General features: G+C 43.4%; 1 protein-coding gene across 6 annotated transcripts in view; it reads right to left on the bottom strand.

The window, feature by feature from the left end:
• LOC145344150 (fatty acyl-CoA reductase 1-like) overlaps positions 1 to 22,382 on the bottom strand; it is a 198,398-nt gene that overhangs the window by 157,800 nt on the left and 18,216 nt on the right. For 2 of the 6 annotated variants that reach the window (XM_080191034.1, XM_080191039.1), the window contains exon 2: positions 11,187 to 11,280. The exons of 3 other annotated variants lie outside the window; for them this stretch is intronic. The gene's annotated coding sequence lies outside the window, so the exon portion shown is untranslated. Of the gene's footprint in view, positions 1 to 11,186; positions 11,281 to 16,135; positions 16,152 to 22,382 lie in introns of those variants that run through there. One more of the 6 variants, XM_080191038.1, reaches the window with a different exon arrangement.

The following is a 22,382-nucleotide window of genomic DNA, read 5'->3' as shown; positions in this document are numbered from 1 at the left end:
ACACAGGGCTCCCCCACCCCAAACAACAGACAATGGACCCCCAACCTGGACCTCCCCAAAGGAAACCCCCCCTCTAGCAGATACCCTCTTGCACCAACAGGAGATAGTGCCAGGGTAGTGCCCAAACATGACCCTCTCCCTGTGGGGCTGTACTTACCTGTGCATTGGTGGCAGGGACCATTCACTAGGTTCCCCATTGGTCCACTCTGACATAAACCCCTCCAATGTGACTGGAAATCTTAATGTGGGGGGAATAATAAAGCTGGCGCGGGGGGGGGGGGGGGGGACGGGGACTGCTAATGAGATGCAGACATATTGTAATGAGGTTCCCAACTTTTCATGACAGAAATCCCATTACATCGTTGGTGGTGGAGGGGGAACAATCTGAAAGGGAAATCCCGCTAGCATAAAAGTCTTTTGGGAAGTGCTGTTGGATTCTCGGTCCTTATCATTTGAATGGTTAAAAAAACTGAGCAGCCTTCTATGATATTTTAGTACTGTTTGTTCAGGAGGATTGTACAAATGTCTATAAAGCGGCCCAGGCATATGGTGTATATGAACATTTGAACAAACAGACAAATGAGCGCATCCTGACTGACGGATGTTTGAGATACAATGTGACATCTTGTGACATCTACTGGTATTTAAATATGACTGACTGTATTATGCGAGTGCCATGACACAATGTACTGCAACAAACTAATAATGCATATTGTGCTTTTTCTCACTCTGTTACCTCTAAATGTTGCTTACTACACAAGATTTATTTTGATGCTATCAATGGCAGTTTGCATAATTAGGGCATTTTTAGGGATGCATTTATGTTGGAATCGAGTCCCTGAGCATTCATTTCTCTATAAATAAAGAGGAAAAATAGTTCAGTTTTAAGTAAATCCATCTTATTTTTGATGCTTTGCTACCAACGGCCAAAAACAGAACTAACTGCTATAAAGCAGAGAAAAGTCAATTTCAGACAACGAATAACAGTAGATACTCCAAAGACGTGAGGGTTGGCCATGATAATTTGTCTCTTAGTGTCAGGGGGTCCAGGAGAGTAAATATGGGGGGCAATGGGATAGGATCTGGGTGGGATTGTCGTCGGTGCATGCTTGATGGGCTGAATGGCCTCCTTTTGCACTGTAGATTCTATGATTCTATGACACGCATAAGAAGCAGGTGTAGGTCAATTGTCTCCTTGAGCCTGCTCCACCATTTAATAAGATCATGCTGATCTGATAAGTAACCTCAACTCTGCATCCCACTTAACAGATCCATCCACAGAAAGGCACAGGATCACAAAGAGAATCAGCCCACTGGCAAATGTGGGCTGGAAGGCAGTCATGGGATGGGTAAGTTATGGGAGAGAGGGTAGTCATCAGCAAGGGCAGAATGGTGCCTCTCAGAGGGTCCCTTCCTCCTGATGCTGGGCCCCTTATTCAAACAGTGGGTGCCTTGAACAAGGGATGCCTCATGAGAACCTGGATGCTTTCCCCAGATTGACTGCCCCACCTAACCTGGTTGAATACAGCTGAAGTACGATGGGGCTCATAAGTGGACATTAACTGCCCACTCAATAGCCTCAACTGGCGGTGTGGTCTGAAGGCCCATGAACACTCTGCCCCAGGACAGTAGTGGAAAGGTAGCGGCATCCCGCCCTGGTACCCTTCACCCAAATAAATGCCCCTCACCTCCAAAATCACCTTGGGGGAGGGTATTGAATAATAATTCCACTCAGTAACTCAGCAACATTGACACACGCTTTTCATTTAACCGCATCAGTTTACTAGTTATATTTCAGAATGACCCATGTTTGAGCATGTCATCATCTTCAACTGTTAGTGGTTTAACAGGCACAAGTGCATCAGAGGTATTGGGCTGATGTTCAGCATCACTAGGGCATGCAGGAGCTCCACTGAATATGCACAAATGCACATGCCTGTTGTATTTTTCGATGAATCTTAAATGGCTGGTTAACAGATAGTCTGAATGCTACACGTGTGCACACTTGCGGCTGCCAAGCTTCAACAAGTTCCCTGAACACTGATCGAAAAAATGCTTACATCCCCAACAATCTCTATGACTCTAGACCATTGCAGATGTTCAGATTATATTTGAGTAACTTTTTTTTTGAGTAACTTCTTTTTTTAAAATGTGGTTCGTCACCATACTTCAGAGCTTTCAGGGTCAGACAATGAACCAGACAAAGAAACTGAGCTGGCTTCAAACAAATCGATAATACGTTTTGGAAGGTTAGTCAGGTCCCTGCCATCAGTAATAATACAAAAGGCTGCAATTAATTGTGGTGTTTTAATATCAATTTTTTAAATTCAATCATTAAACGTTAGAGGTTTTATGCAACGTGCCTCATGAAATCATGATGTGGACATGCCAGCATTGGACATGGGTAGGCACAGTAAGTTTCACAACACCAGGTTAAACTCTAACAGGTTTATTTGGTAGCACGAGCTTTCGGAGCACTGCCCCTTCATCAGGTGAATGAAGAATCGGGTTCACAAACGGGGCATATACAGACACAGACTCAATTACAAAATAATGGTTGGACTGCAAGTCTTACCAGGTAATCAAGTCTTTACAGGTGCAAACAATGCAGACAATCTCACGAACTGTCCTGACTTGAGACAATTCACACCACTTTAACCTGTGCTTAACCCTCTCTCCACTTGCATTGTCTGCAAGACTGGATTACCTGTTAAGACTCGCATTCCAACCATTATTTTGTAATTGAGTCTGTGTCTATATATGCCGTTTGTGAACCCAACTCTTCACTCACCTGATGAAGGGGCAGTGCTCCAAAAGCTCGTGCTACCAAATAAACCTGTTGGACTAGGTATTGAATAACTTTTTTGTTTCTGTCTTCACGGAGGAGGACGTGAATAATTTGCCGGGTGTTAGCGATGGAAAGGTGGTAGGACTGGAGGGTCTTAATGACATTACTGTTACTAGAGAGGTGGTGCTCGACAGACTGGAGGGGCTGATTGTGGACAAGTCCCCAGGACCGGATGGAATGCATCTGAGGGTTCTGAAAGAAATGGCGGAGGTGATAGTGGATGCCTTGGTGGTTATTTTCCAGACGTCGCTGGATTCCGGGGAAGTGCCGGATGATTGGATAACGGCTAATGTTACGCCGTTGTTTAAGAAGGGTGCCAGGCAAAAGGCGGGGAATTATAGGCTGGTTAGTTTAACGTCTGTGGTAGGTAAAATGTTAGAATCTGTCATTAAGGAGGAAATTGCGAGGCATCTTGAAGGGAATTGCTTGATAGAGCAGACGCAGCACAGTTTCATTAAAGGGAAGTCGTGTCTGACAAATTTACTGGAGTTCTATGAGGATGTGTCTAGGGCGGTGGATAGAGGAGAGCCGGTGGATGTGGTCTTTCTAGATTTTCAGAAGGCGTTTGACAAAGTACCTCACAAGAGGTTATTGCAGAAGGTCGAGGGACATGGAGTTGGGGGTAGGGTGTTAGCGTGGATAGAGGATTGGTTGTCAAATAGGAGGCAGAGAGTGGGGGTCAACGGGTGCTATTTGGATTGGCGGACGGTGACTAGTGGAGTGCCCCAGGGGTCGGTGCTGGGGCCTCAGCTTTTTACCATTTATATAGATGATCTGGAGGAGGGAACCGAGTGTAGGGTGTCGAAATTTGCTGATGACACCAAGATTGGGGGAACGGCAAATTGTGCGGAGGGTGGGGAGAGACTGCAGAAGGATCTAGATAGGCTGGGTGAATGGCCCAGGAAATGGCAAATGGAATTTAATGTTGGCAAGTGTGAGGTGGTCCACTTTGGTAGGAAGAATGGTAGGAAGGACTATTACTTACGGGGCGAAAAACTGCAGCAGGCGACGGTGCAGAGGGACCTCGGGGTCCTTGTGCATGAGTCGCAAAAACCCAGCTTGCAGGTGCAGCAGGTGGTCAGGAAGGCGAATGGGATGCTGGCCTTCATAGCGAGGGGGATTGAATATAAAAGTAGGGAGGTCTTGCTGCAGCTGTATAGGGCATTGGTGAGGCCGCAGCTGGAGTACTGTGTGCAGTTTTGGGCGCCGCACCTGCGCAAAGATATTTTGGCCTTGGAGGGAGTGCAGAGGAGGTTTACTAGGCTGATACCGGAGTTGAGGGGGTTGAGCCATGAGGAGAGGCTGAATAAACTGGGCTTGTACTCGTTAGAGTTTAGAAGAATGAGGGGAGATCTCATTGAGACGTTTAAGATGATGAATGGGATGGATAGGATAGAGGTGGAGAGATTCTTCCCGCTCAAAAAAGACAGTAGGACTAGGGGGCACAGCCTCAAGATAAAAGGGGGGCGGTTTAGAACGGAGTTGAGGAGGAACTTCTTCACTCAAAGGGTGGTGAATCTCTGGAATTCTCTGCCCGTTGAAGTGGTGGAGGCTGCCTCGCTAAATATTTTTAAGACGCGGGTTGATGGGTTTTTGATAAGAGAGGGGACTAAGGGTTATGGGGAGAAAGCGGGAAAGTGGAACTGAGCAGCGACAGATCAGCCATGATCCTATTGAATGGCGGGGCAGGCTTGAAGGGCTAGATGGCCTACTCCTGCTCCTATTTCTTATGTTCTTATGTTCTTATGACTTTAACCTGGTGTTGTGAAACTTCTCACAAAATCATGCCTTCATTTTAAGAGGGCCCTTTACAAAGCTGCACTGACCTTTTAATATTAACAACTTGAGCTGTTAGCAGACAAAGACAAAATAAAAATGCTGCAATTACAACAGTCCTGCAACAACATTGGGCACAGAAAAATTAGTGAAAGTACATCTGAAGAGCACAAAACACTCAGAATCTATAATACTAGGTTAGTCTTTGAATGAAAAAGATGTGAAATATATGTAAAAGTTAGTATATGAATGGCATCAATTGAAGAATAACTAATTATTTCAAGGTGAAGGAAGTAGAAAAGGCACAGGAAGAGAAGACAACAAAATAGGGGTCAGATACAGTACAGGAAAGAAAGTGGTGTATAAGTTGTTCCAAATTGCTGATAATTGATCACCAATACATTGATAACCGAGCACAGTCGCTGATATGCTTATGTGACAGATTCATATTACAGAGAGGAGGAAAAAAAAACAACTTATTCATTTCTGATGCTGTTTCATCGTGGGTGTCAAATTCCATCCATGCAAGACTTCAGCTGGGTACAGTACACAGAAACCCAAACAAAGATGATTGTTAAGGTGGTCATAAGCACGAGACAAATACTGGCATTAATTCACCTTCTGCCTTAGAGATTGCATAAGCAGCACTCATTAATTCCCAAACAAACTAAATAAGTCCTTAGTACAGGTCAACATGCAAGTGTAATTTACTTATATAGAACTAAGTATAGTACAGCCCAGGAACAAGTCCTTTTGCCTATTAAGCCTGTGCCGACACATGATGCCTTTCTAAAGACCTTTCGCCTTTACATAGTCCATATCCCGATATTCCCTGTCTATTCATGTATCTGTCAAGATGTCGTTTAAACATTGCTGTTGTATCTGCATTTACCACCTCCTCTGGCAGCATATTCCAGGCACTTACCACCCTCTGTGTAAAAACTTGCTTCTCACATCTCCTTTAAACTCCCCCTGCCCCCTTAACCTTAAATCAATGCCCCCGAGTAATTGACATTTCTACACTGGAAAATAGTACCACTTGGTTACCCTTTGGTTGCCTTTTCAAATTAAAAAAAATCTATCAAATCAAACATCCTTATGTGAGTTATTTTATTAGCTGCACTTAAGTAGTCACTGCTACTGTTCCATCGAGTGCTGGCAGAACTTTATTTAAAACTTGATTCCACACATGATACAAAGGACAGCTGGTGATTACTCATACCATTCTCCATGTCCATTCAGGTCAAAAGAACATAAAGTAATTAAAGTTGCTGGAAATCTGAAACGGTCATACAAAGCAACATAGAAAATGTTAGAAATAAACAGAAAGTCTAACAGCATAAAGAAGATTAAAATTTTGAGTTGAGATGGTACAATGGAAAGGAATTGCAGGTTTTTCCTAGATTGATGGGGTAAAACCTTCCTTTTTTAAATTAATTCATGGGACATGGACATTACCGGCTGGCCAGCATTTATTGCCCATCCCTAGTTGTCCTTGAGAAGCTGGCGGTGAGCTGCCTTCTTGAGCAGTTGATAACTGAATGGCTTGCTAGGCATTTCAGAGGGCAGTTAAGAGTCAACCACATTGCTATGGCTCTGAAGTCACACATTGGCCAGACCAGGTAAGGATGGCAGATTTCCTTCCCAAAGAACATTAGTGAACCAGATGGGTCTTTCTGACAATTGACAATGATTTCGTGGTCACCAGTAGATTCTTAATTCCAGAATTTTTTTTATTGAATTCAAATTCCAACATCTGCCCTGATGGGATTCGAACCCTTGTCCCCAGGACACTAGCTGAGTTTCTGGATTAAATAGTCTAGCGATAATACTACTAGGCCATTGCCTTTCCTTATTCATAATGGTCTCACAAAATTGACACATTTTTGTGATTTCATGAAAATGGTTCTTCATCAGAAGTACCCATGCACAGGATCTCAATTCAAAACCTTGATTTTCATTGCTGAAAGTACGGCTTGGTATTTGGTGCTTTATATAAAGTTGCATTAAATTTTGAGTTAAAAAAATCTCCATTCACACCTACTCCAGTTGAAGGTTAAATGAATTTTAATGAAAAATAGACTTAACTCGGAGAAAATGTCAGGTTTTTTCAGTTGTAGGTTCCTGCATTTGATTATTAATGCACGTGGCACATGGAGAAAATTCTACTGTTGTCCCAATTGATGCTTCATGAAGCTGGGATCTCACGCACAGCCAGATTTCCACTGATGCCTGATCCCACTCATTACAGCCAGTCATGTGACAAGGCAACAACTGATTGACTAGCAGTTCACCCAATGACAGGGCAGTAACAGAGAAAGCTGTGGAAACAGGAGATGGAGGAGAAAAGGAGCTACCACATAAGGTGTTTGACTTGCTGTGAAGCAATGAGTAGTTTGAGGAGCAGTGAGCTCAATGAACACAAATATTTGTCTCTAAGTGTAATTGTGCATTTGATGTTATCCCAGCAGAGGTATGGCTGTTGTTGCTCAAGATCCAGTGTGGATTAGGAACACAAGGATTTACAGAATCAGCTTTACTCTTTCATACTGAAGGCAGCAATGTTTTAATCTGCTCCGCTGCTGCCAATGCCATTGCCCATCGTTCCCAAACAGTGACATGTAATTCCACCCCTCTAACCCAGGGACACAAACTTCCAGTGGGGAAGTGGAAGTCCCCTACCCAAACCTGCATCTGGCTCATGTTTCTCCAGATGCCACCAGGGCACGATGGCACAGTGGTTAGCACAGAGCCAGGGACTCCGGTTCAATTCCAGCCTCAGGTGACTATTTGTGCGGAGTTTGGACTTTCTCTCCACCTATGTGGGGGTTTCCTGCAGGTGCTCCGGTTTCATCCTACACCCCAATGGTGTGCAGTTTAAGTTGACTGGCCATATTAAATTGCCCCTTAGTGTCAGGGGGATTAGCAGGTTAAATACATGGGTTACGAGGATAGCACCTGGATGGGATTGTTGTCAATGCAGGCTCAAAGGGCCAAATGGCCTCCTGCATTTGTAGGGATTCTAAGATACTTGAATAAAATCACAGCAGGTCAACACTGTGTTAGTGTTCCCCAGATTTGCAAATATGAGAGGCTTTTTTTAAAAACAAAACTCTGCATTTTATGGTCAAGTTAACATTTCTAAGCATTATCGAATGAGTAGTTAACAGTTTGTTTCTTTTTCCTGTTGTACATATCCATAGAAACATAAATTCACACCCAATGGGGAATTGACTGGCAAACTATTCTACCAATTAAACACTGGTGACAGACAGACGAGACTTGTGCTGATGGAAAAAGCATTGTTCCAAACCAGAAGAATTAAAAGTTCTCACAGACACTGTTCTGTTTGCAGTACAAATGAACAGCTCCATGAACTCTGCACAAAATATAAATAAGCACTCGGCAAAATGTCGGTACGTACCAGCATCTGACACAGCAAAAACTGTGCTTGAAGTTAATGAACAGACTTTTCCTTGCAGAAATCACATCAGAGACTCATCCGTCTTATTATAATACACTTAATATTGAGGAAAACACAGATACTTTTAAAACTTTGGTTAGGCCGCACTGAGTGCATTGAGTTTAATTCTGGAGGCTTTGGAGAGGGTGCAGAAGAGATTTACCTGGATGTTGCCTCAATTAGAGGGTATGAGCTGTAAGGAAAGGCTGGACAAACTAGGGTTGTTTTCTCCACAGCAGCAGAGCCTGAGAGAAGCTCATAAAATTATGAGGCATAAATAGGGTTGACAGAATCTTTTTCCCCAGAGTTGAAATGCTTAATACTAGGGGGCATGTACTTAAGGTGAGGGGGGGGGGGGGCGCGGGGTGGGGGGGAGGTGGTGTTGGTGGAACTTTAAAGAGGGTGTGAGAAGTAAGTTTTGTTTAAACACAGTGGTAGGTGTTTGGACCACACTACTCAGGTGATAGTGCAAGCAGGTACAATAGGGGCATTCAAGGGGCTTTTAAATAAGCACATGAACATGCAAGGGATAGAGGGATATGGACCAAGGTCAGGCAGAAGGAATCAGTTTAATTTGGTTTAGCACAATATCGTGGGCTGAAGGACCTGTTCCTGTGCTGTACTGTTCTATGTTCTATGATACCAGGTACTTATAACTTACTTTACGTTTAGGGGCGCAGCAGCTGTAGTGTAAAAGACAGCATTTGCTGGAATTATTAACTTTTTTGGTAGCACTGTGCAAGCTATAGTGGCTGCTGTAAAAAGTGTTTACACTCTGAATAAGCTGGACATGATGAAAATGGTAATGCTTGCTTCAGATGGTGCTTCCATATAGGGAAAATCAATGATGTTGCAACACAACTCAAGCAGCGCATTCCACGTTTAGTAGAACAACACTTTGTGGCTCGTGCCAAAGATCTGGGTTCGTCAATGCTTGGAAAAAAGTTCCCGTGGTGAAAGAAAAAGAGACACTTGTGAAAGCCATTTATACAATCGTCTACAGCTCCACAGTCCAAAGAGAACAATCTGAGGAAACGGCAAAAATCCCAGAGATGCAACAACATTGTTTAAATCTCTAAAAGGAGTGAGGTGTCTGTCTAGACATTTCGCTTCAAGTGATTCGATGTGCAATTGTGAAGTCTTTAGATACTCAGAACATTAAATCTTTGTAAATAATGACTTAAGAGCAAAGTAAAGCTCCCTGACACTAGGTAGCGCATCACCTGTGTCTGATATAGAATCCCTACAGTGCAGGAGGTGGTCCATTGAGCCTGCACCAACAACAATCCCACCTAGGCCCTATCACTATAACCCCACGTATTTACCCTGTTAATCCCCAGACACTAAGGGTCAATTTAACATGGCCAATCAGCCTAACCTACACATTTTTGGACTGTAGGAAGAAACCAGAGCATCTGAAGGAAACCCATTTAAACACAAGGAGTCTGTGCAAACTCCATACAGTCACCCGAGGCTGGAATTGAACCTTGGTCCCTGGTGCTGTGAGGCAGCAGTGCTAACCAGTGTGCCACTGTACCGCACCCTGCTAATATGAATCAGCAGAGTTCACCAAATGTTTTCAGAAGGGCTATTTAACAATATTTGAAGTTGTTCAGTTAGCAATAGCAATATCCTTAAATGAGAGGACACTATCTCAAAGAAACAGTCTCGTGGAGCAAGTGTGAATTATCTAATTGCATCTAACAGATGATCAATTGTGTGAATTTGTTCTATATTTCATATCTCTACAATGTGGTCATATAAATAAAAGGTTTCCAAAAGGGTTTTGCAGAACTAAGTGAATGGGCAGTTTTGACCTTGTCTCACTTTTATCCCAATGGGCTGGATTTTACTGTACCTCACCAGTATATCTGAAGGCAGGGGGGCTAGTAAAATGCAGTATGTGGCATGGCCACCATCTTTGCCTCTGCCCCTGATCTGTTTCCCATATTGTGGAAGGTGGTGGGGGCATCAGGCAGTCCACTCACACTGAGGTCTATTGAGGGTCTTAAGAGGCCAAATAATGGCTATTTAAGACCACCATCCCATCCCTGCTGTTTACCCACAGCATGGGAAGGCCTGGCCCAAGCAAGTAGCATGGCAAGTTCTACTGGGCAAGAAGCAGGGGAGAACCTCCTATGGATGAGTCCCCTATGCCCATTGAAGGCATTCTCCTTGCCCCTCCCCACTGCTGATCATATTCACACATTTAACTCTCCCTCTCTGGTCTCTCAAACCCAGCTCCCCATGCCTTCACCCCACTCACTGGGACCTGCCTGCCACCCCCCTGCCAAGGGCCTGGGCTTACCTTCAGTCAGGATTTCATAACCTCCTCCCCTACGGGTTCTGGCTGTTGTCCCAGCAGTCACCATCTCTCAAACCTGGTGCTACTGGGATGAAAAAGCTGTCAACCAATCGAATTGACCAGCAGCCATTTAAGATGGGATTTCCTCACCAGATGGGAGTGGTAGTCTTGCCCTAGCCAAATATAAATGGCTGCCGGGCAACCTCTCAATGGGTGATGTCAAGGAACGCAACATCCTATAAAGTCTAACCCAGGAAATCAGTTATGAATTTGGCACCGAAAATATTCACAAGCTAACTGACGGCACGGTGGCACAGTGGTTAGCACTGCTGCCTCACAGCACCAGGGACCTGGGTTTGATTCCCAACTTGCGTCACTGTCTGTGTGGGTTTCCTCTGGGTGCTCCGGTTTCCTCCAACAATCCAAAGACGCGCAGGTTAGGTGCATTGGCCGTGCTAAATCCTCCCTTAGTGTCCTGGGATGCGTCGGTAGAGGGATTAGTGTAGAGGTACAGGGATAAAGCCTAGGTGGAATTGTTGTCGGTACAGACCTGATGGGCCGAATTGTCTCCTTCTGAGATATAGTAGTAGTAAGAGTGGAAAAACACTGAATTATTCGAGGTTAATTACACTGCAATAACCATCTGGAGAGATGGTTAGAAGACTATCTTGAGTTGTACTCCAGAGAGAGCACCATCACCAAGGAAGCTGCAGACACTATAGAAATCCTGCCTGTCATAGCAGTGCTGGACATCAAACCCACAGTGCCGGAGATTAGCAAAGACATTGACTCACTTGGCATGGGAAAAGCTCCAACGGCTCTTACTGTCCTGCCTAAACTCATCAAGCGTGGGAACCTGGCACACCTGCAGCCTCTGCACAAATGTCTCTGTGGAGGAAAGGCGTGATGTAAAGATTGTGATCATGTAAGAACAAGGACCACTGCAGCAATTACATCAACTATCAAGTCATCTGCCTCCAATTAGCTGCTGTGTTTCCTGCATTACAATTATGGCTGCACTTAAAAAGTACTTACCTTTAAGTTCATTAATTTATCAGTGTCATAAGTAGGCTTACATTAACATTAAGGCCCGCATTTGTTACCCATCCCTAATTAAGTTTCAATTTTTAAGCATACAAGTAAGCTTACATTAACACTGCAATGAAGTTACTGTGAAAATCCCCTAGTCACCACACTCTGGCACCTGTTTGGGTACACTGAGGGAGAATTAAACATGGCTAATGCATCTAACTAGCATGGTTTTAGAACGTATAAGATGATGAATGGGATGGATAGGATAGAGGTGGAGAGGCTCTTCCCGCTCAGAAAGGACAGTAGGACTAGGGGGCACAGCCTCAAGATAAAGGGGGGACGGTTCAGAACGGAGTTGAGGAGGAACTTCTTCACTCAAAGGGTGGTGAATCTCTGGAATTCTCTGCCCGTTGAAGTGGTGGAGGCTGCCTCGCTAGATATTTTTAAGATGCGGGTTGATGGGTTTTTGATGAGAGGGGGGATTAAGGGTTATGGGGAGAGGGCGGGAATGTGGAACTGAGCCACGACAGATCAGCCATGATCTTACTGAATGGCGGGGCAGGCTCAAAGGGCCAGATGGCCTACTCCTGCTCCTATTTCTTATGTTTTTATGAAACCAGAGCACCCTGAGGAAACCGATGCTGACACAGGGAGAACATGCAGACTCTGCACAGTCACCCAAACCAGGAATCAAACGTGGAACCCTGGCACTGTGAGGTAGCAGCTCTAACAACTATGCCACAATGCTGCCCAGTTGGCTGGCTATCACTATGGGACATCCAGTGGTGATTAAAGGAGCTATACAAATCTTTCCTTTTCATATAATAGAATGACTGGTGGTCATTTTGGATTCCATCACGTAACTAGGGTAGAAAAGCCAGCATCTGTAGGGAGAGAGGCAGAGTAATGTTTCAAATCAATTACCTTTCAAGAGTTGCAACCAGAGGCCATTGACCTGAAATACTAACTGTTCCTCTTTCCACAGACGCGGCTGAACCTGCTGAGTATTTCTCACATCTTTTTTCTTTTCATTTCAGATGTCCAGCATCCAAGGTCTTTAGCTTTTGAACTCTGGGTGAGGGGCTGATGTCTGGTCCATGTCCATCTCTTGAAGTTTGGGTGTTTCATAGGGGAGGTTGAAGCTTTGTCCAAAACTCCCTTTAATGAACAGCCTGTAGATTTACTTCTTTAGTTTCTCAAAAACGCATGTTTTTTGGACGAAATATTAAACCGAAACCCTCACCAAGTAAACATTAAAGCTCTAAGGAGACGTTTCACAAATATGGAATTCTCCCAGTGTGCTGGTCAATACTCCATCACATATCACCCCAAGAAAAGTATGAACTCATTTCATTTCTGGTTATTGGATCTTGCTCTTTTTGTTGGATCATGTTCCATTCACTGGAACTTGTAATTTAACAAACATATTGCCACATTTACCTATGTGCAATTTCAATAAGTATTTCTTGTGAAATACTTTGTGTTGTAATTAAGATACAATCTTTCTAGTGTGCTTCTCTCTTATCTTTCAGAGGTGGTAAGGAGGAACTGAAGTTATGAAAAAAGTGCTTTGTGCTCCAGACTTTGGAAATGAAAGATGCAGCTAGCCATCAGGGTAATGGGAAACATGGCTTTTGGAGTTCATTTCGATATAAAGCTGTAGGATTGGATTAAATTTGGTTATCACTCCCATTGTGAGAGGGCTTAAGAATAAAGTTGAAATTTATTTATTAGACATGAGTAAGGCTGTGAAGTTACTGTGAAATTCCCCTAATCATCACACTCCAGCATCTGTTCGGGTCAATGCATCTAACCAGCATGTCTTTCAGATTGTGGGAGGAAGCCCATGCAGACACAGGGAGAACATGCAGACTCCACACAGACAATGACCCAAGCCGGGAATCGAACCCAGGTCCCTGGCGCTGAGAGGCAGCAGTGCTAAGGCAGTTATATGTTCAGGATTATTTTAGGCCAGAACTGCAGCCTGAAACATTTCCGTGGGCCCCACATACACCACTCCAATCAACTGGATGCCAATATCTTTCAAAGGAAGTGGAAACAACAGACCCTATTTGCCGTCATTTCATTGTAAATGCTCGGCTTCCAATCATCAGTATCCAAACCAAACTCCAGCAAGCCTAGCTCCTGCTCCATTCATTATCCCTCCAATCATCTGCCAATCAACTTCTGCTGACTCCAAAGAAAGTTAGAGTTGTTGTGTGCAATTTGATCACCCCACCTTCAAAAAGGATCACTGGGAAGGAAGCAACTATGATGGCATTAGGACTCAAGACTCCAATCTAAGCTAGGGACTGAACTAATTTTAACTGTAAAAAAAATTAAGATGGGCCATGATTGCGGTGTTCAAATGATGAGTCATGAGAGCTGCAATTAGACGTAGAGACTGGAGAGTAAAAACAAGAAGCGCAAGTAAGATTAGATATCCTCTGCAATAAAACATTAACAGTCTCATCCCTCAAAAAGCAAGAGCTGTCGAAGTATATTTAAGTTTTGACCAAAAGTTATAAGGATAGGCACAAATTCTTGAATATCTAATAAACGTGATGGTTTTAATGCTATTGGGATCATGTAGATTATAACTTCTCAGAATTATTATTGTCAATTATACTGAGTTAATAGCTTGACTATCTTCATATAATCGATGTTGCAAAAGATTTTATCATCTTAGAAGTTTATCTGTTGCTTGTCAACTCGCTCAATAATACACGATGTGCCTAACCAGTGGAAGGATCAGATTTGGTGGAACAAAAGCTCATTCACAGCTCCAGGGACCTGGGTTTGATTCCCAGCTCAGGTCACTGTGTGGAGTTTGCACATTGTCCTCGTGTCTGCATGGGTTTCCTCCGGGTGCTCTGGTTTCCTCCAACAGTCCAAAGATGTGCGGGTTAGGTTGATTGGCCATGCTAAGAAATTGCCCCTTAGCGTCCTGGGATAGGTTAGGGGGATTAGTAGGTAAAATACGTAGGGATATGGGGGTAAAGCATGGGTGGGATTGTGTTTGGTGCAGACTCGATAGGCCGAAGGGCCTCTTTCTGCACTTAGGGTTCTATAATTCTATGTCAGTCAGAAAATGAGAAGGGAGAAACAGTGTTAACATTTCAGATCAATGGTCTTTCATCAGATATACCTGTCCATTTTATTTTGCAGAAAGATATAACGGTTTGGTATGGTAATGGTTATCTGGCTACAGTCGTTGATCTGAAAGGTTAACTCTGTTTCTCTTGCCACTGGTGCTGCTTGACCTGCCAAGTATTTCCAACATCAACAGTGTTTTGTTTTGAATTTATTTTATGTTGCCTTGGCCTGAAGAGTTCTAGTCCTAGTCATGGCTGCAATATCATTTTTCATGACCCATACAGTTGTGGAATGTTCTTCACCTATTCAGAGTTTTCAAATTGTGCTAAAATTTCTTTCCAATTATTTTTAATAATCCAAAGCAATAAATAAATGCAATATAAACACCTGTTTAGGAATTCCACTATTTATTTGGATGATGCAAAACCTAAGGCAATACTAAAAACCTCTGAACATCCCACTTAATTGTGTTTCCATACAGATCATAACAAGAGCTAACCTGCGCTTGGAAAACTGCAAATCTTAACATAACGGAGTTAAAACGTTTTGCCTTGTCATCAGTCTCTGATGATCCCAGGAGCCAATCCATTTCCGAATAAACTGGCATTAAAAATAAAGGAAGAAGAAAGATAAATGAATGAGGGAGATGAAAGAACAGAGCCTTTCAAATCAAAGAATGGTTCATCTTAGAGATTTCCTCTTAAGCAGTGGTAGGATGTGTCCACTGAAACTGTATTCAACAAGAATTGTTTTCAACAAGAAATTCAGTTTTGCACTTCTAACGATGCTCAATTTTCTCATCCACTTTTGCTTTGGTCGCTAACCTTTTGGGGTTTATTAAGAAAAAGTTTAAAGTTTATTTATTCATGTCACAATTTGGCTTATATTAACACTGCAATGAAGTTAAAGCAAAAATCCCCTAGTCGCCACACTCCCGGTGCCTTTTCGGGTACACCGAGGGAGATGTGAGCATGGCCAGTTCACCTAACCAGCACGTTTCGGACTATGGGGGGAAACTGGTGCCCCCAGAGGAAGCCCATACACACAATGTGCAGATTCCACACAGACAGTTACCCAAACCAGGAATCAAACCCAGGTCCCTGGCCCTGTGAGGCAATAATGCTAATCACTGAAATAACTTGTAGCAAACAAAGCTCCAGGAAATAATGTTTAAAAGTAGAAAAACAAATCAGTTATACATTCCCAGGTAGAAAGAAAAGATCATTTTTGAATATCTTAACAATTTAAATCACTGGGGTCCACTATAGCTGTGGAAAATCAGACTTCTTTATAAAGACAACCGATGCTTCTTAGGAATGTTTTATCCACTGAAATGAAGGAAAATTTGTGCTGCACTCTTCCCGATAAGTCAAATTTACCAGATGGACTCAAATTTCCAAGTGTTATTGCAACACAGTCTTGAAAGTGGCAAAGAGATTTTTGGGCAGATGTTACTTTAAGACCAGCAATAACCCAGGTAAAATAAATGCAAGTTAGCAATTTCAAAGGACAACACAAGAAAGTGAGAGATAGCAGCATGTGTACAGATAGCACATATATCCTTCCTGTAATACTCAGGAAGATGCAGAATTCCTTTTAGTAGAGTTGCACTTACCAGCACTTGTTCTGCGACTTCAACTACAACAGAACATTGAGAACAACAGTTGGCAAGTAGTTTCACAGCACCATGGAAACCATGACAACACTCAACAGGATCACATTCAGAAGCGAGAAGAGGCACACAGTGCATGGCTGGGTAATTACTCAGAGCTGCTCCTGTTCCACCAGCGTGATTTTGCTGCAAATTAGGTTTTCCTCACAGTTTCTGCAAAGTACAACCAGCACAGCTGGAGCAGCTCCAAAGAAATGCCTGTCGGTAAATTCATTTCAATTTGAGAAGGCATTTTCCTCTGCACAACGCTCGCAATCATTTTATTTGAGATAATCTAGGAAAACTTGAATGGAAGAACAATGAACGTTCAGTTCAGCAAACTCGTCCGTCGCCTGCCGCTAACTCTTATCCCCCTCCTTAGATCTCCTTACAAAGCACACTCATTTTTCTCTGTTGACCAGGATGGAAAAGTGCATTTTAGTCCTGCTTCCCTGAATCAAAGCGCTCAGTTTGCGCACACCACAGCTATCCTCCCCAAATGCTGCACATTTAGGTCAAAACAACAGCAGATGCTGGAATCTGAAACAATAACAGAAAACGCTGAAAATTCTCAGCAGGTCTGACAGCATCTGTGGGAAGAGAATAGAGTCAATATTTTGAATCTATGTGACCCCTTTGATGAAGGGTCATCCAGGCTTGAAATGTTGGCTCTATTCTCTTCCACAGATGCTGTCAGACCTGCTGAGAATTTCCAGCATTTTCTGTTTTTGTTTACTACACATTTAGGGTTGGGAGGAAACCATCAACTTTGAGTCCCACTAAACTCCAACAAAGCTTATTCTGCTACCATACACACCACTTAGGTGCAAAGGATTCTTCACTATCTCTCCTCCCTATTTCTACGCGTGCTATTTGTGAACGTCAGCAGTATTGCCATAATGTTCTTTTGATTTTATATTCACAGGAAGGGGTGAAGAAGTGCCAATGTTGTCTGTTAAAAAGGCACATGTCAAAAAGTACGAGTGACAGCAAACAATACCGCAACAGAGAAGCCAGGAGAAATTGTCAACACTTTCAGGACCAGATGATGGAGTAAAAGAAACAGGCTTATTATTTATCAAAGATCACCAGAACCTCCTGCAATTCTGTAGACAGTTTAGGAGTCTTACTCGTAGAATATTAGGCATTGTAACAACGACAAAACTGTAAATGTTTGCTGTCAATACTCCACTCAAACAGTCAAAAAAAATTCTGAAGTCCTCACAGGCACAGAATAAGGTGAAAATTTGAGAATTGCTGTCATTGATTCAACATTCCCCAGACTACAATTTCTAAGTCATCAGTGAATCAATACAAACTTCCACTTTAACACTAAAAACTCTTGAAAAAGCTAAACCTAAATGAGATGTAACTGTGTTTAGAATGGTGTACTAGCTTCACAATTATTGTTAAATTGACCCTGGTCAGCTACGTTTATAATTGTAAAAAGTAAAATAAACTTGGAGCAGAATTTTTTTTCATTTTTCTACACAGTGACACAGGAAAATTGGGGTGGAAGCTGCGCAGTTCCTCTGCTGTATTTCTTGTCACTTAAACAAATAAAAGGTTACAGGACGGGTCCCACGACATCACACTGCTGGCTCAGGAACTTAGGTTTTTTAGAAAGATCGGGGCACCATTCTAAAAGGGTATGTTATTTAAAGAAAATAAAAATAGAAGTGCCCCTCACCCCCCACACAACCAATCCCCATTCCTCCCTCGCAGAACTCCCCATCCCCACCACACGGGTCCCCTGTCAAGAACATTCCAAAGACCCACAAGTGCAACACATCCCAAGCATTGCCCTGTGCGTGACCTCCCGCCCCACCTCTGGTGGCTGTATTCATCTGCATAAGAGGAGTGGGGAAGGGGGGGCTACCAAACATAAAGGCCTAATAATGATAATGACATCAAAAATATTCAAATGAGGATCCCAATGTTCAATGTCAAGGTACCCATTACGTCATCGGCAGAAGGGCAAGAACCATTTCAACAGAAATGTAAAACCTATTCCAGAAATATTCCTGCCATCAGACCCATCCCTCAAAATCTACCCTTCCTGCCCCTGCAGCTTGGTGTAGGGATGGTGATGGTGACAGTGACAAATGTCAGGAGCTGAGAGCTGGGGAACGTCAGGAACTATGCAGGAACGAGAATGTCAGGAATGGGATGGGCAGGGGGGGATATAGGAAGCAGGAAATGTCACAAAGTGGAGAAGGGCTAAGGAATGTCATAAACTGGAGGCCAGGGAATGTGATGAATTGGGAGGGAGGAGCAAGGAATGTCAGGAACTCAGCAGGAGATAAGGATTCAGGAACTCATCAGGTAGAATTTTCCCATCCTGCCACCATGACAATGCCACGGTATTGCCCTGGGCATGACCAACCACCTCCCCCCCACCCCCCCCAACCCCTGTGCCTCCATTGGGTTCTGCTCACCAAGTGTGCATTGTGAGGAACCTGCCGTGATTCGACTCAGTATACCCTCACACTGACATGAATTCAACGAAGCGGGGGGGTGGGGGAGGGCGCTACCATATGTAAAGGCCTAATAACGATAATGATACCGAAAATAGTGGATGGGACAGAAAATTGGATGGACTATGCAAGGGTCCGCTGACCTCGGGTGGGAATTTCTGGGTCTTGGGAGCAAACGCGGTCTTAAAATCCCATGCATGGAGAAGGAAGATCTGGTTTTGGGCGGTGGGGCAAGAAGGGGAATTGAGGGAGAACACAAAGACAACTTAGAGGGGGGAAGAGCGTAACTCACGTCGAAGGTGGCAGGCAGTAAGGTGAATGCAAATGAGAATGGGAAGGTCATCTAGATGGGTGAATGGATCACGATCTCTCCCCCCATCTGTCAGACCTGTGTCACATTCTTCCAACCCTACCATCCTTATACCTACAAAATATTCTCAGTCTTCTCCCCCACCAGTCCTGGAACACTCTCTTGACCATCAACAACAGTCAGTTGTTTTCTGGGAAAGCCCAGTGCATGCACAGCAGTTGCTGGAAATGTGATATTAAATACTGGAAACAATCAGCAAATTAGGCAGCTTTTACAGAAAGATGCATAAAGTTTCAAATTCTGAAAGGTTATCGACCCAGAACATTAACTCTGCTCTCCTTGATTGATGCTACCTGACTGATTGAGCCTTCATGCATTTTATATTTGGTCATTCAACTCACGTCTGGAGGTCAGACAGGGCAGACCATATGTCAAAGTGTTACCTTGCTTTATGAGGTGACCCTCCACATTAACAGGTAGCTGCCATTCCTTTAGCTGCACCAGTTTTGGTAGACTGCGCTCCACTGTATGGGATCATAGAGGAATCAGCCCAGCAACAAAACTGAAGGTCTACAGTGCCGTGGTACTCACTACCCTCCTGTATGCCTGTGAAATGTGGACTGTGTATCGAAGGCATGCAAGACAGCTCAATCATTTCTACATGACTTGTCTTCGCAGAATATTACGCATCCGATGGCAAGATAAAGTACCAGACACTGAAGTTCTCTCTAGAGCAAGTCTACCATCAGTCCACACACTGCTGATGAGAGTGCAGACCCTGTGGGCAGGTCATGTCATCCGTATGTCAGACGAGCGCATACCTAAGCAGCTCCTTTTTGGGAACTCTCTGCTGAAAGACGCTTGCATGGAGAGCAGAAGAAACATTTCAAAGACGCACTCAGAGCCTCCCTGAAGTTGCATGACATAGACACGACCACCTGGGAAACATTGGGCACAAAACCATCCTACCTGGCACTGCCTTATCCACAAAGGCGGTCAAGCTCACAAAGCAAGGTGTATTGCTGAAGCACAACATAAAGCGTGAGCTGCGCAAGTCCAGACCCACCAGCGCAACAACTACAGTGTCTACACGAGTCTGTCCAATATGTGCCAGGACATTCCGTGCCCGAACTGGCCTGATCAGTCATCTTCAGGCACTCTGCAACCAGCCTCAAAATGACTAATGGTGTCAAGGTCCTCATCGATGATGATGGACGAACAACAACCACAGCAGCAAACCTTCGAGAGCAGCGAGCTCCTACACACCAGTCTTCTGCACCTTACCTGGGATGTTTGCAGTGTCCAGAGCACTGGGACAGACTTCCCTAATGCACTGTTTTAAAAAAAGAGAGTGATATGAACCCATCAACGTCAAGCAAATCAGCTTAATGCCAGTGGTGGGAAAACTTGTAGTCCAATGAGCAAAATTAACTAGTGTTTGGGAGAATATGCACTAATAATTGAAAGTCTGTATGGACACGTAAAAGGTGAATCATGTTTATCTTGATCAAGTTAAAGATATATTGGAGAGGGTGGATTCAGGTAGGGTAGTTGATGTTGTGTATATGGACCTCCAAAAGATGTTTGATAAATTAACCCAAAATAGACTTGTTAACAAAATGAAAGCCCAGAGATGAAAGAGATACAACATTGGCTTAGGAAAAGAAAGCAAAAAGGAATAATGGCATAAATGTTAATGTTTTTCAGACTGAATGGAAGTGTGAAGTTGAAACAACTGATTTTTTAGATGTAAATTGATGGGCTGGAGATAGATAGAAGGCACAAAGGTGGTATTTTCCACCGCCCCCCTCTCCTTCCCAAGCATGTTAGCGCATTATCTGGCAGCAGAGGAGACTCACCATTGGCAACAAACAGATGTCTACACTTTTTTGTATGTCTCGGCCATCCCACCAGCAGGGATCCGGCCACAGGGGGTTGTCTTCAGTAAGAACAGAAGATCCCACTGATGGGAAAGACCAGAAAATCCCGCCCATTATTTCAAAGTTTGCCAATGACACAAAGTTCTGCAACATAGTAAGCTATGAAAGACTTAGAGGATATAGATAGATTGATGAAGGAGACAGTATTATAAGAGAAGTTAATTTAACACAAAAATGTGAAGTGATTGGTTTTGGTAGGAAGAATGAGGAAAGGCTATGTAAACTCAATGGTACAATTTTAAAAGGGTTTCAGGGACAGAGGGACTTGGCAGTGTATGTACATAAGTCTGTGAAAGTGATAATACAAGTAGAAAGCAAGAATGATATGTTAAACCTTTATAAAAACACTGATTAAGTTCCATCTGGATATCATGAACAGAGCCCAGTCCATCACTCAAACCAGCCTCCCATCTATTGACTCTGTCTATACTTTCCACTGCCTCAGCAAAGCATTCTGGTTGTAATACTGAAAGCTTATGCTCCAGAAAATTGCCTCGGAACTTTCTGCGGATTTGCTTTGCTTTTTGCATAATCAGGTTGTTGGGGCTCCATCATTCTACTCTCGATCATCAGCAAAGTGATGGAAGTTGTCATTGACAATTATATCAAGTGGCATTTACACACCAATACTAATTTTGGGTTCTGCCAAAGCTCCGCTGCTGATCTCACTACAGTTTTGGTGTAAACATGGACAGAAGAGCTGAATTCAAGAGGTGGGGTGAAAATGACAGCACTTGACCTCATGGCAGCATTTAACCAAGTGTAGGGTCAAGGAGAAATTTTGAAGTCAATGGGAATCAAGGTGAAACTCTCCACGGGTTGGAATCCTACCTATCACAATGGAAGATGGCTGTGGTAGTTGTCTCAAGATATTGCTGCATAAATTCCTCAGGATAGTTTCCCATGCCCAGCCACCTTCAGTGGCGTCATCAAAATATCGGAAAATAGTAAACGACATCAATAAAATAAGTTACTTGGTAGTACAGAATTGGAATATTGTTGCCAAAGCTTATTGTCTTACACTTATCAGGACAGATTCACAAGAATACGAAATATCAAAGGGAACAACACTTTACACTACATGTGAAAAGGGTGCTGATTGGTTGGCAAGTGGACCTGGATTGCTACAGGGAGAATGCACTAGGGAACAGTTGATGCCAAGCTTTTGCTTAAATGCAAACCAAGTTGACTCTAAATGGTCAAAGCATTGCCATGGGGAATGAACCAGGGAATGGCTGTCCTCCAAGCTTTTGTGTAAGGAACCAGCAATTAGTTTGGCATTTTTCTTTCAAAGCACTTAAAGACTAAAGGTTTGAAAGCTTAATGCTGAACTGGCATGATGACATCTTGATTTTATAGTGTGAAACCTGCAGCATCTCTCTGCTTCCCCCTCCTATGAATACATAAGAATGCCCATAAATACATAAGGGTGCAGAAGAGGCCATTCAGTCCATGAAGTCTACACTGATTGGCAGAATAACTTA

This window comes from Carcharhinus amblyrhynchos, chromosome 6, assembly GCF_965287045.1.
Source record: "Carcharhinus amblyrhynchos chromosome 6, sCarAmb.v2.hapA, whole genome shotgun sequence".
Taxonomy (NCBI): Eukaryota; Metazoa; Chordata; class Chondrichthyes; order Carcharhiniformes; family Carcharhinidae; genus Carcharhinus; species Carcharhinus amblyrhynchos.
The sequence above is the reverse complement of the archived record's forward strand: the minus strand, read 5'-3'. Positions and strand labels throughout refer to the sequence as shown.